The sequence below is a fragment of the Pseudoliparis swirei genome, chromosome 20 (genome assembly GCF_029220125.1).
Source record: "Pseudoliparis swirei isolate HS2019 ecotype Mariana Trench chromosome 20, NWPU_hadal_v1, whole genome shotgun sequence".
NCBI lineage: Eukaryota > Metazoa > Chordata > Actinopteri > Perciformes > Liparidae > Pseudoliparis > Pseudoliparis swirei.
Window position 1 is genome coordinate 8,919,739 of NC_079407.1, and position 10,878 is coordinate 8,930,616.

The 10,878-nt window shown below is 39.6% G+C and overlaps 1 long non-coding RNA gene across 1 annotated transcript; it reads right to left on the reverse strand.

The window, feature by feature from the left end:
- Window positions 1–4,546: 4,546 nt before the first annotated feature.
- Window positions 4,547–6,287, reverse strand: LOC130211297 (uncharacterized). The gene is made up of 3 exons (XR_008835007.1): window positions 6,041–6,287; window positions 5,824–5,912; window positions 4,547–5,416 (listed from the first exon to the last, which is right to left on the reverse strand). It is a non-coding gene; the product is annotated as an uncharacterized LOC130211297 (long non-coding RNA).
- Window positions 6,288–10,878: the final 4,591 nt, after the last annotated feature.

Below are 10,878 nucleotides of genomic sequence, written 5' to 3' on the forward strand. Positions count from 1 at the left end.
AGTTAACTCCGCCTGACAATCAAAACACTTCATGGTGTTGGAGTAACTTCAAGCACTAATGGAGCAACCTCGCCTTAACTTCGGCAACACAAGGACTCTCCTTGACTTTACCAACATCGATGTTTTACACAGTTGATTGGATGAACGTGTACATGTGGTGGAGCATGGTGTTGAATGATGTGCCAAAAACTAAAGGTGCCTTGAACAGTTCATCAAAAGCACCAAGAGAAGAGGTTGACCTGCAAGGTATGGCATTCTTGTCAAGGATGATGAAGAACTGGTGGATCACATTCTTCCTAGCACCGACAGCCAGGAGGTAAGGTTGAGTGCTGGTAGTGATAGTATCAAGGTGCTCTTGGATGTTGGTCCCAGTCTGAGAAGACAAACACAAGGAGAGCCATTACAATTACATAGTAATAGTATCAGTATTGGGAACTATAGTAATAAATGATCAGGGGTGGGATTTTAAAATTCATCATACATTTTGAAAAAATGGATAACCTTCTTGAATACCACAAGATGCTTCTCTGCTTGGGATGCAGACACCTTTCCTGGTTTCTTCCGACCCTGAGCAGATGGTGGAATCAGGTGCAGCAACAGTAAAAGTGAAGACAGGTCTCTGTCCCAACCCGTAACAATTTTGTTGTTAACACACATCAGCATATCTGCAATGTCAAAAACATTAGCCAAACACTTAAGTGCTTTTGAGGTTTCCTCAGTATAGACCATGTTATCTTATATTAATATCTCAATCCAGCTTTACATATGTTAATATGCAATAGTTTACACATGTTGATACATTTCAAGTCTGAATGCAAAACAACAACAAATGGCTTATGAAAGTCCACATCCACTTCAGTGCCATCCTCAGAAGGATCAGCTGCCAGAAGGTGTTCCTCAAGCTCCCTGATGGATGGAAGCTTTCTGCATTGTTTGATGATCTTTTTCTTAACCCTTGTGTTGCCTTAGGGTCATTTTGACCCGAATCAATATTACACCCTCCCCCCGCCTCTGGGTCATTTTGACCAGATTCAATGTTTCACCCTCCTGTTATCTTTATATTTACTAACATATTTTACCCTTTGGGTTCAATTTGACGCCAGCAATTAAAACCTCCAGAAAATTATTAGAATTAATATTGTTTTCCAAGTTTAAGTGTGAGGCACTTTATGTTTGTTTGTTGACTACCGAAAGAACACCGACAATAAACATTGAATGGGCTCAAATTAATCCTAAAGCGGGGGGAGGGTGTAATATTGATTCGGGTCAAAATGACCCTAAGGCAACACAAGGGTTAAATGTGGTTGGCCACCTCTTCAGAATCTTGCTTGATGTATCCTCTCCAAACATCAGAACGAAATCCTGCTCAACCTAGTGTAGGGATGTTGGGGGACAGTGTCAGGATTTTATAATCTACCAAACATAATTGTTAGTTGTTGTTAGTGTCAATGCCCATATCCTGTTCATCTAAAATGTCAGATATTTATCAAGCCTTTGACATCTTTAAAACGCGGAAAGTCGGAATGTATGTCACTAGACTGCTGGGGGTCAAGGATTATGTTGCGGCGATAGACAAATGTCAGTTTCATCTTCTTCTTGATTATGTCCTCATCAACTGAATGTTTCATCAATGATATGGCTTCTTTAGATTCATCGTCGCTCAGGACAGTCTCTGGAAGAAACTCGGACTCTCGTCTGACAGTTGGTCCTCCAGACATGTCATCACCAGATGGTCCTTTGGCTGATTAAACACCATATAAAAAATACTGTGTGATAAATACTGATCACAACCATGTGCATTTTTGATTTTTTTTGGGTAATTTAGATTTGACATAACTTTTAAGAAAAATCTATCATTTATTATTGACTGGAGAAAAATGTGCAATAAAAGGCAATCACTGATTCTCCATACATTCCTCCAGTATTAGTACAGAACTACCTCCAAATGCTGATCGTCTGTCTTTAGCAGTACATCTCTGAAGTTTCAATTCTCCAGGCGAGGTACCCAGTACCACTCCCGCCATCATAATAATGCTCCTTGGAGGATAAAAGGAAAACAAAACAGACATTTCATAAGTAATATTTAAAATGTAACATCATGCTCTGGAAGAATTATACATGTTTCAATACAGCATCTCACACAACCACAATCATCACTGTGTTTAACTCACATAGCCATTCTTGGAGTAATGGTCACTGAGGTAGTGGAATAAGGCCACAATTCCTTTGGCATACATGTCCTTCAACTCTCTGGGCGGTGATGAACTGCAAGATTAAATAATTCATTATTTTGTAGTCATATTTCCAGGATTTAATGACAGATTGAAAACACAAGGGCCAACTAAAAACAATTAGTAAATTACTCATTTTTCTCTGTTATGTCAGCTGCTAGAATGTTCACCATTTTCCTTCTGCTTTCATCCATCAAGGACTTGGTTCGCTTGTTTTCATTTATTATCAGTTCCCCACCAGATTTCTTGATAAGAATGGATTCCACCAACTTAAACACAATCAAAAACTGTTATATATATATAACAATATATCCATTACAATTCACAGTTGACTTGAAGTCACTAGGAGAACCAAATCCACAAAAAAATTGTTTTAGGGACTTCTGTACCATGTACATTAGTAAGCATTACTTATTTCAAATTAGGGGTTGATGGTTGGGACTGGTCACAGGACGTTGCACCGGAGACCGATTCTAGCCATGATTGAAAAAGAAAGAGGGAGATTAAAAACATTATATACACTACCCACAAATGTTTCCCTTTATCCATTGAACAACATAGCTTCACATGACAAATGACTCACTTACCCATTAAATAATATGCATTACAAATGTAACAAACCTGTGTCATATTTGATGGTTAGCACGCCAGTTGATGGATCCTTTACTTCGTCCTCAAACACATGGTCATCCAACTCAGTTCCCGAACTGTCAACAACTTTCACCCCTTCGGTTATGGCTGGGACACCAAACTTTGCAAATGCTAGAATCATAAAGGTCATTAGATATGTTTATTACTTACCAATACTTGTCGAATGTGTATTATTACCTATTAAATGAAGGCGTTAATAAAAAGTGAAATTAAATGCTTGAAATGATTGGGGATTAAATTGATCCTCAACCAATTTGAAACATTTATTAGCCTTTTTAAAAAATTCTCAAAAGGTTACTTTCCTTGATTTTAGCATTCATAACACAGTAAAATGAATATCCAGGGGTGCACATAACGGGTACGCAGGTACGCATGGGCGAATATAATCAAAATGCGTAATGCAACTTGTGTTACTTCGCGCCTTTGCGTACTTGACCGATCTGATATTGATCGTCTCTAACCAGCAGCATGTCATTCTGTCTCTACGTGTCACGTTCACACTTCTCCGCTCTCCGTCTCGCGCGCCGCAGAGCTCCGATGTCGGCGTGTGCGCGCACATCGGGATGAAAGTGGACGTCACAAAAGCTGACGTTACATATGGAGTGAGTACCAGTGACAACACACTGTAAAATGTAATAAGTTAACTTTCCTTGAAAAAGGTGAGGAAACCGATTGCCTCAAATTTTCTAAGTAAAGTAGCTCAATAATTATAAGTTCTTAAAACTAAAAATAAATGAGTTTTGGCAACTGATGTAATTGGAGTAAACATAAGTTCAGTCAACTCATAATATGTCATTTCAGACAACTTAAAAGATACGAGTGACGGTAACTTAAAATCTTTAATCATGTAATAAGTTGACTTTACTTGAAAAAGGTGAGGAAACCGATTGCCTCAAAATTTCTAAGTAAAGTAGCTCAATAATTGTAAGTTCTTAAAACTAAAAATAAATGAGTTTCGGCAACTGATGTAATTGGAGTAAACATAAGTTAAGTCAACTCATAATATGTCAGTTCAGACAACTTAAAAGATACGAGTGAATGTAACTTAAAAATCTTTAAGTATGTAATAAGTTGACTTTACTTGAAAAAGGCGAGGAAACCGATTGCCTCAACATTTCTAAGTAAAGTAGCTCAATAATTTTAAGTTCTTAAAGCTAAAAGAAACTAAGTTTAGGCAACTCATGTAATTGCAGTAAACATTAGTATAGTTAACTTAACAATTATTAGTTACTAGGTTAACTTAAAAAAGACAACTTAAAAGATCCAAGTTATATTAAGTAAACAGTACAAATAAGAACTAGTTAACTTTACTAGTCAATGAGATCCCATTACTTAGAAATAGTGAGGAAACCGATTGCCTTAAAATGATCAAGTAAGCTGAACTAAAAACTGTAAGTTGTTGAAACAAAAGAAGGAGAACAGTTACAATGGAAGACGTTTATTTAGAAGAAAAACACATGTTTTAAAACTCAAACAACGTGCTTAAAACGCTGAACATGTTGCCAGATTAGGTTTTGTAACGCAGAAATATGATGAACACAGCGTTTTCGGCATTTGCTAAATTTCACGACAGAAAAACAACAAAAACAGACATTTTCTAGGAAAGAGTTCAATTGGAGATAGAAGGGTGAAGTTCTCGGGCCTGACTGCACATCATCTACGGCATCAGTAGATTTTTGAGTGATTGTATTTTAGGGTTTTTGGTCCAAGTGAGAAGCACTCTATGAATAAATTCAGAAGGTGTTCCTCACTCGTTGAGGATACTCCAAATTCAGGGGTAAATAAGTCCGAAGAGTAGCCACACGGCACGGGGAAGATTATCACGGTCACCCATCACGACTGTTCCTCCCAAAACGATGGCAGTAGCTGTAGACTCCAGGTGCAGCGAGTGAGGAGGCCACGATGTCTTCAGCACCGTCAGGGTCCCAATGGAGGCGTGGGACACGTCCAGAAGGTCATCAGAGTCCTAATAACAAGAGCAGCATAAAAAACACAATTACATGTCAAATTTCACGTTGCATTTCTATGGTAGAACACACAATGGTTACTTGGATTCTGATATTATTAGATAATCAAGTGAAAGATGCTCAGGAGTGAGTGCGATGATTAATTCATTGATCATGTGATTCACTGAATGATTGCAAAAGCTAATAATAAAGAATATGAATTATCATATTTACAAATAGGGATATTTGAATGGAACAATAATAGAGCAAATGTAAACAACAGAATGTAGAAGGGCCTGAGAACAGGTCGATGCAGTTGCATCACAACACGCCCCGATCAGGACCCGTTGGTGGCTTCTGCTGTGTTTCCATAGGGTCAAGTCGAAGCTTCATGCCATCCTAAACTCACACCTTCAATAAAGAAAGACCAACGTTTAATACGTGGGCAACCAACCATATTCGTGGTAAACATCCACATTTCTTTGTCACTGCTGCTTCTGGGAAATGTGCTCCTACCACAGGAGGCTGAACAGGTACCTACCATCTTCAGCCGTCACACCTGCATCATATTGGCTGCTCCTGAACCTCCTGTGGCAGTAGAGCGAGCATATTGCCCAAAAGCAACAAAGAAATAGCGATAATGTTACAAGTGAAAACCCATTTTTGGTAACAAGAGATATTAGTAGAACCCCTCTACCATCATGCAGACATGTGAAGGTGTACAGATGCCCATTTAGGTGTGATATGATTTGTAATTTTTTATTTTGAAGGCCTTTGGGTTTTGAATGGGGTGACTAGAGAGCTGCAACTGGACCTGACTGGAAAGACGGGAGATCCCACTAAAAGGGCCCCAATCAGGGATAAGTGAATCAAAAAGTAGAAGCACTGATTGGAAGAGAAGTAGCCAATACCAAAAGATTAACACGCAGAACACATGAGATAGATTGGGCATCCTGTGGTGTGGAATTAAATAATTTTGACTAAAGTCTACTTACAAATTCTTGAAGAAGTCTGCGTTGTCATCTCCAAGGATGACGGGAGGGCCACGGAGGACTGCTGTTCACCTCCCAGTCACATCTGTACTCTAAAAAAACATTTTAAACACACACAATTCACAAGTGTTAAAGGACAATCATTTGACAGCTCTGCATGCAATGCTGTGACACTACTTTATTAACCACATAAAGAAAAATGACTGCTTGAGAAACTTACCCCAGGTGTGACTTGTTGCAGATATTCAAGTTTCTGTCCGACACTTTCCCCCTCTGGGTCTTGAACTTCTCCAGGAAGCGAGGAGTGTATTTGTCGAGATCTTTGAAGAACTCTGATTGCAACTCAGATTTTTGCTTGATAAGCGACAGAACTCAGCCAGAATCTAACGGAAAGAGAAATAAATTAAGATGTAGTTATATTAGACCTACAGTAAACACATTACAACATACTACATCACACTGGGCAGAAAACTAGTGGCTTCTAGATTGAACAGATTACATCAGCTCCCCTCATCCTTCCTTCATGGTCGTCACAGGAGACAATCTGTGTGAAGACATGGACTCAATCTGGCAACGCTTCCATGTGTTATGCAGTAGTGTGTAGAAGAAAATAAGCAATACTTTTTTACTTGAACATCATTTCCAAGTTTTTCAAAGCCTACAAAAGAAACAACAAAAGCAATTAGTCAAACTGCAAATAACTCCTCGTCAAGATGCATTTTTATGGCTAAAAAGCCATCAGTTTAATGGAAGATTTCACAGACAAATATGATTACAAATGCTTATCCTAGATATAGATAGATAGATAGATTGAAGTCATAAATAGTCTGTAGGGAGGTTGGCAGGGAGCTTCGTTTCAAACTTGCTATTGGTTATAATGGATGTCATTTCCATTAAATATCACAAAATAAGAAATGATGTTCAAGTAAAAAATACAAAAACGTTGTACCACATTCGTTGTGGCCGAGAAGTTCTCCATCATACGGTTGTGGTTGAATTATTCCTCGTTACTGTAGTGTTATGGAATAAGAGGGTTTTGAGCCCGTTGTCTCTCCAAGTATCTTTATTAGCTTAACCATACATAACACCGTGACTGACTGGATTCGGGTAACTCCAAGAGCGGACTGACGACTGTACACGCCCCCCCTCTGATCACACATGCCTTCGTATCACTCCGCATGTCTATAAAGTAGTACCATTACATTACAGTTACATTCAACCTAACATTGCATTCACTCTTAACTCAGTGACAGTAGCGTTGTGTGACGTAGTGCTGCGTTAATGCACACGAGTGAGACAGCCACGACGATGTCCGCCATTAACATTGTGACTCGTTTGTTTTGACGGTCTAGCTAGCTTACATTAAACGCTTCGTAAAGTTAACATTCAACTACGAATATACATATGAACAATATGGCGAAGATACGACGATGTTTACTAAGGACATGAACGGCAAAACGTTATTGAGACGCTGAAACTTACCTGAAAGTAACTCGCACACCTGCACCGCCTTCTCCCTGCCGCCAATCCCTCTCGAGCAAAGAACGTCTTCAGTGGTCGACTGCGCATGCGTATTCGAGCCGAGTGCTGCCGAGTGCACCCGAGTTTCTTCCGAGTCCGCCTCACTCATTTTTTTAAAGTAAAGCTTACTTGAGATAATAAGTTTAATAACTTTACTCACCAAAAAGTGTTCTTTACTAAGTTTCTTAAAGTAAGGTCAACAAAGTAAGCAGAAATGAGTAAAGCTCACTAATTTTTTTAACTAAACTTTACTATTACATTTTACAGTGCATCTCCTGGTACTCACCTGAGTAACTCACTGAAAAAGTTATGTGCACCCCTGTGAATATCTTTAGGTTGTGAATAAAAGAAAACTTTTGAGGATGTACTTTTAGGAAACACTGATCTTAATTCCCCCCATTTAAAAAATAATTATTAAATCTAGAAAATAATCATTAGTTTTACCACAAGTAGTGTCTTACATTTAGCATCAATAGTTATGGGGTTAGGGAAGAGAACAATAGAACATGTGAATTAATATACACACAAACACACACACACACACAATACAATAACAACAAAAAATAGAGGACTTTTAATGTAGCATAACCCTCTGGATATTCCAGTATATCAATTTGAAATAGCAACATTATATTACTATTACAACTTAAGTCTCTGAAATGTCTTACCTGCAGCCAAAAACTCCGTCAGAGTTGGTTCCGTTATTCGGACAAATTTTTGGACACGACCGAGTTTTGCCTTCAGTAGCATGGCCCCTGTAAAGAGTAGCAGCACATTGGTCAGTTAAAAGTCTCTTAAGTTACACACCGTGCACACCGTTAGCTTGTTAACGTTACAGCAGAAAGCAGCAGGAGGAGCCGTTTTAAAGTAACACACACTTTAGCTTGAGCCATGATGTTGCTCTGAACGAGTCAAATGGAGGCGTGGCTGCGAGTTTCAGCAGACCTGAGATCAGCTAACTTGAATCAACAGATGACTGCATAAAATAGATAAATATATTAATAATATACACTACCGTTCAAAAGTTTGGGGTCATCCAGACAATTTCGTGTCTTACATGAAAACTCACTTTTATTTATCAAATGAATTGAAAATTGAATAGAAAATATAGTCAAGACTTTGACAAGGTTAGAAATAATGATTAATATTTGAAGTATTAATTTTGTTCTTCAAACTTCAAGCTCAAAGGAAGGCCAGTTGTATAGCTTATATCACCAGCATAACTGTTTTCAGCTGTGCTAACATAATTGCACAAGGGTTTTCAAATCAGATATTAGTCTTCTAAGGCGATTAGCAAACACAATGTACCATTAGAACACTGGAGTGATAGTTGATGGAAATGGGCCTCTATACACCTATGGAGATATTTCATTAGAAAACAGACGTTTCCACCTAGAATATAAATTTACCACATTAACAATGTATAGTGTGTATTATTTATTAATGTTATCTTTATTGAAAAAAGTGCTTTTCTTTGAAAAATAAAGACATTTCTAAGTGACCCCAAACTTTTGAACGGTAGTGTACATTAATATAAATGTGACCGATTCAAATGTCCTCTTAAAATCGACCGTGCGGCTGCAAGAATACAATATCAGTAGCTAGCTAACCTAAGTACTTGAGTAGCTAGTAGATTTGTAAAGAATATATATTATAGCTTAGCATAGCCTAGAGTATTGTGCATAAATGTTTTGTGTAAAGTGGAAAATCACTTTGGAAGGTTAGAAGATTCAGCAGGGCAATCCGGTGCCTGAACTGATCAAAGAAGATAACAGTGACACACGAAAGAATCTTTATGCACCACGCTCATCCTGGAAGATGACTAGAACAAAGCAACACTCATACTCACATGAACAGGAGAGCCACAGAGACATTTACTGAGCGCAGATAAGATAATGAACGGTCCAAGCTAGGGCAATTAATATCCAGATTCAACCACAGGCCTCTCTGACTCACACACACATGCCCTTTCTCTGACCCAACACACGCACACACGTGAAGAGGCCTTTTGATGAACGACCTTCTGGACGCAGCGCATCCCACTTCGGAAGAGATAAGACTATCTTAGAAAACTCCCAAGCTCAGTCAAAGGAAGCTACAAGTGAATTCCATCTTTCTCTTCTCACACTCTTTCACAAACATATGCATTCATTGGCGGGCCACGAAGAACCAATGAATGAGCGACAACGGCGGAAGCAGAGAAACGAAGAACCAATGAGAAGACACCGCCCTCTCTTCGCTGGACCAATCAGAACTGGTCTTGATGACTATTTAAACCGTCGCACCCTCTGCTAAGGCGCCTCTCTCTGGTCCGAATACTCTAGGTATCGGGCTGGAGGGGGTCCATGCATGATGTCTACTTGTATCCTGATTTCTGAATAAAACGCTTATAGATGTAAAGTAGAAGTCTACCACTGTTTCTTTCAGTCAGTGCCGTCCGGGTGGTGTGTTCCTGTTCTTCCAACATCAACAGTTTCAAGTTTGAGTTAACTAACATTAGCTTGTTAATCTTAATTTGCTGAACGTTGACTACACATATAGAACTAGTTCCCAACTCGGTCATGTTAGCCCATTGTAATTTGTCATTTTAAAATGCAAAGACAGCTAGAAATAAGGCAAGCCAACATTATTAAGGTATTCTAAATGTTTGCCTCTGTTGAAATGCCAAAATACTGTCTTTGATATAATCCCTCCAACATGTCCTGGGTCTACCCCGGGGTCTCCTCCCCGTGCCTGGAAAACCTCTAAAGGGAAGCATCCAGGAGGCATCCGAATCAATGCCCGAAACACCTCAGCTGATACCTTTCGATGCGGAGGAGTAGCGGCTCAACTCCAAGCTCCCTCCTTATGTCCTAGCTCCGTACCCTATCTCTACGGAGGAAACTCATTTTCGGTCACTTGTATCGCGACCTTGTTCTTTCGGTCATGCTAACAGGACCACATCATCTGCACACAGCAGGCTGCGCCTAGATATCCTCTCCATGAAAAGCACAAACAGCACCGGTGATAAAGGGCAGCTCGGGCGGAGGCCAACACCCACAGGGAACGTGTCTGACTTAATGCCGAGAATGCAAACACAGCTCTTACTGCAAACTTTCACTGGGAGGCTGAGTAGTGTGATACCACGATAGTTCAAGCACACTCTTCGGTCCCCCTTTTTGAAAATGGGAACCACCACCCCGGTGTGCCAGTCCAAGGGCACTGTTCCTGACCCTCACGTGACATTGAAGAGGCGTGTCAACCAAGACAGCCCAATAATGTCCAGCGCCTTCATCATCTCAGAGCGGATCTCATCCACCCCGGGCGTCTTACCAACAAGAAGCTTTTTGACAACTGTAACGTATTTCCAAAATTGGATGTCTGGTAAAGTAATAATTCAGCCAACGACCTTCTCTCGTTCTCTCCTTTCCAACGGGAGGATTTATTCTCTGATCACACATGTAAAATACAAGCTCGATGCGATTGCAAACACAGCGGGAGTCCTTTTCAGTCATCACATGTCAAAACCAAAACGACTCTGCCTTTCCCAAAACAAGT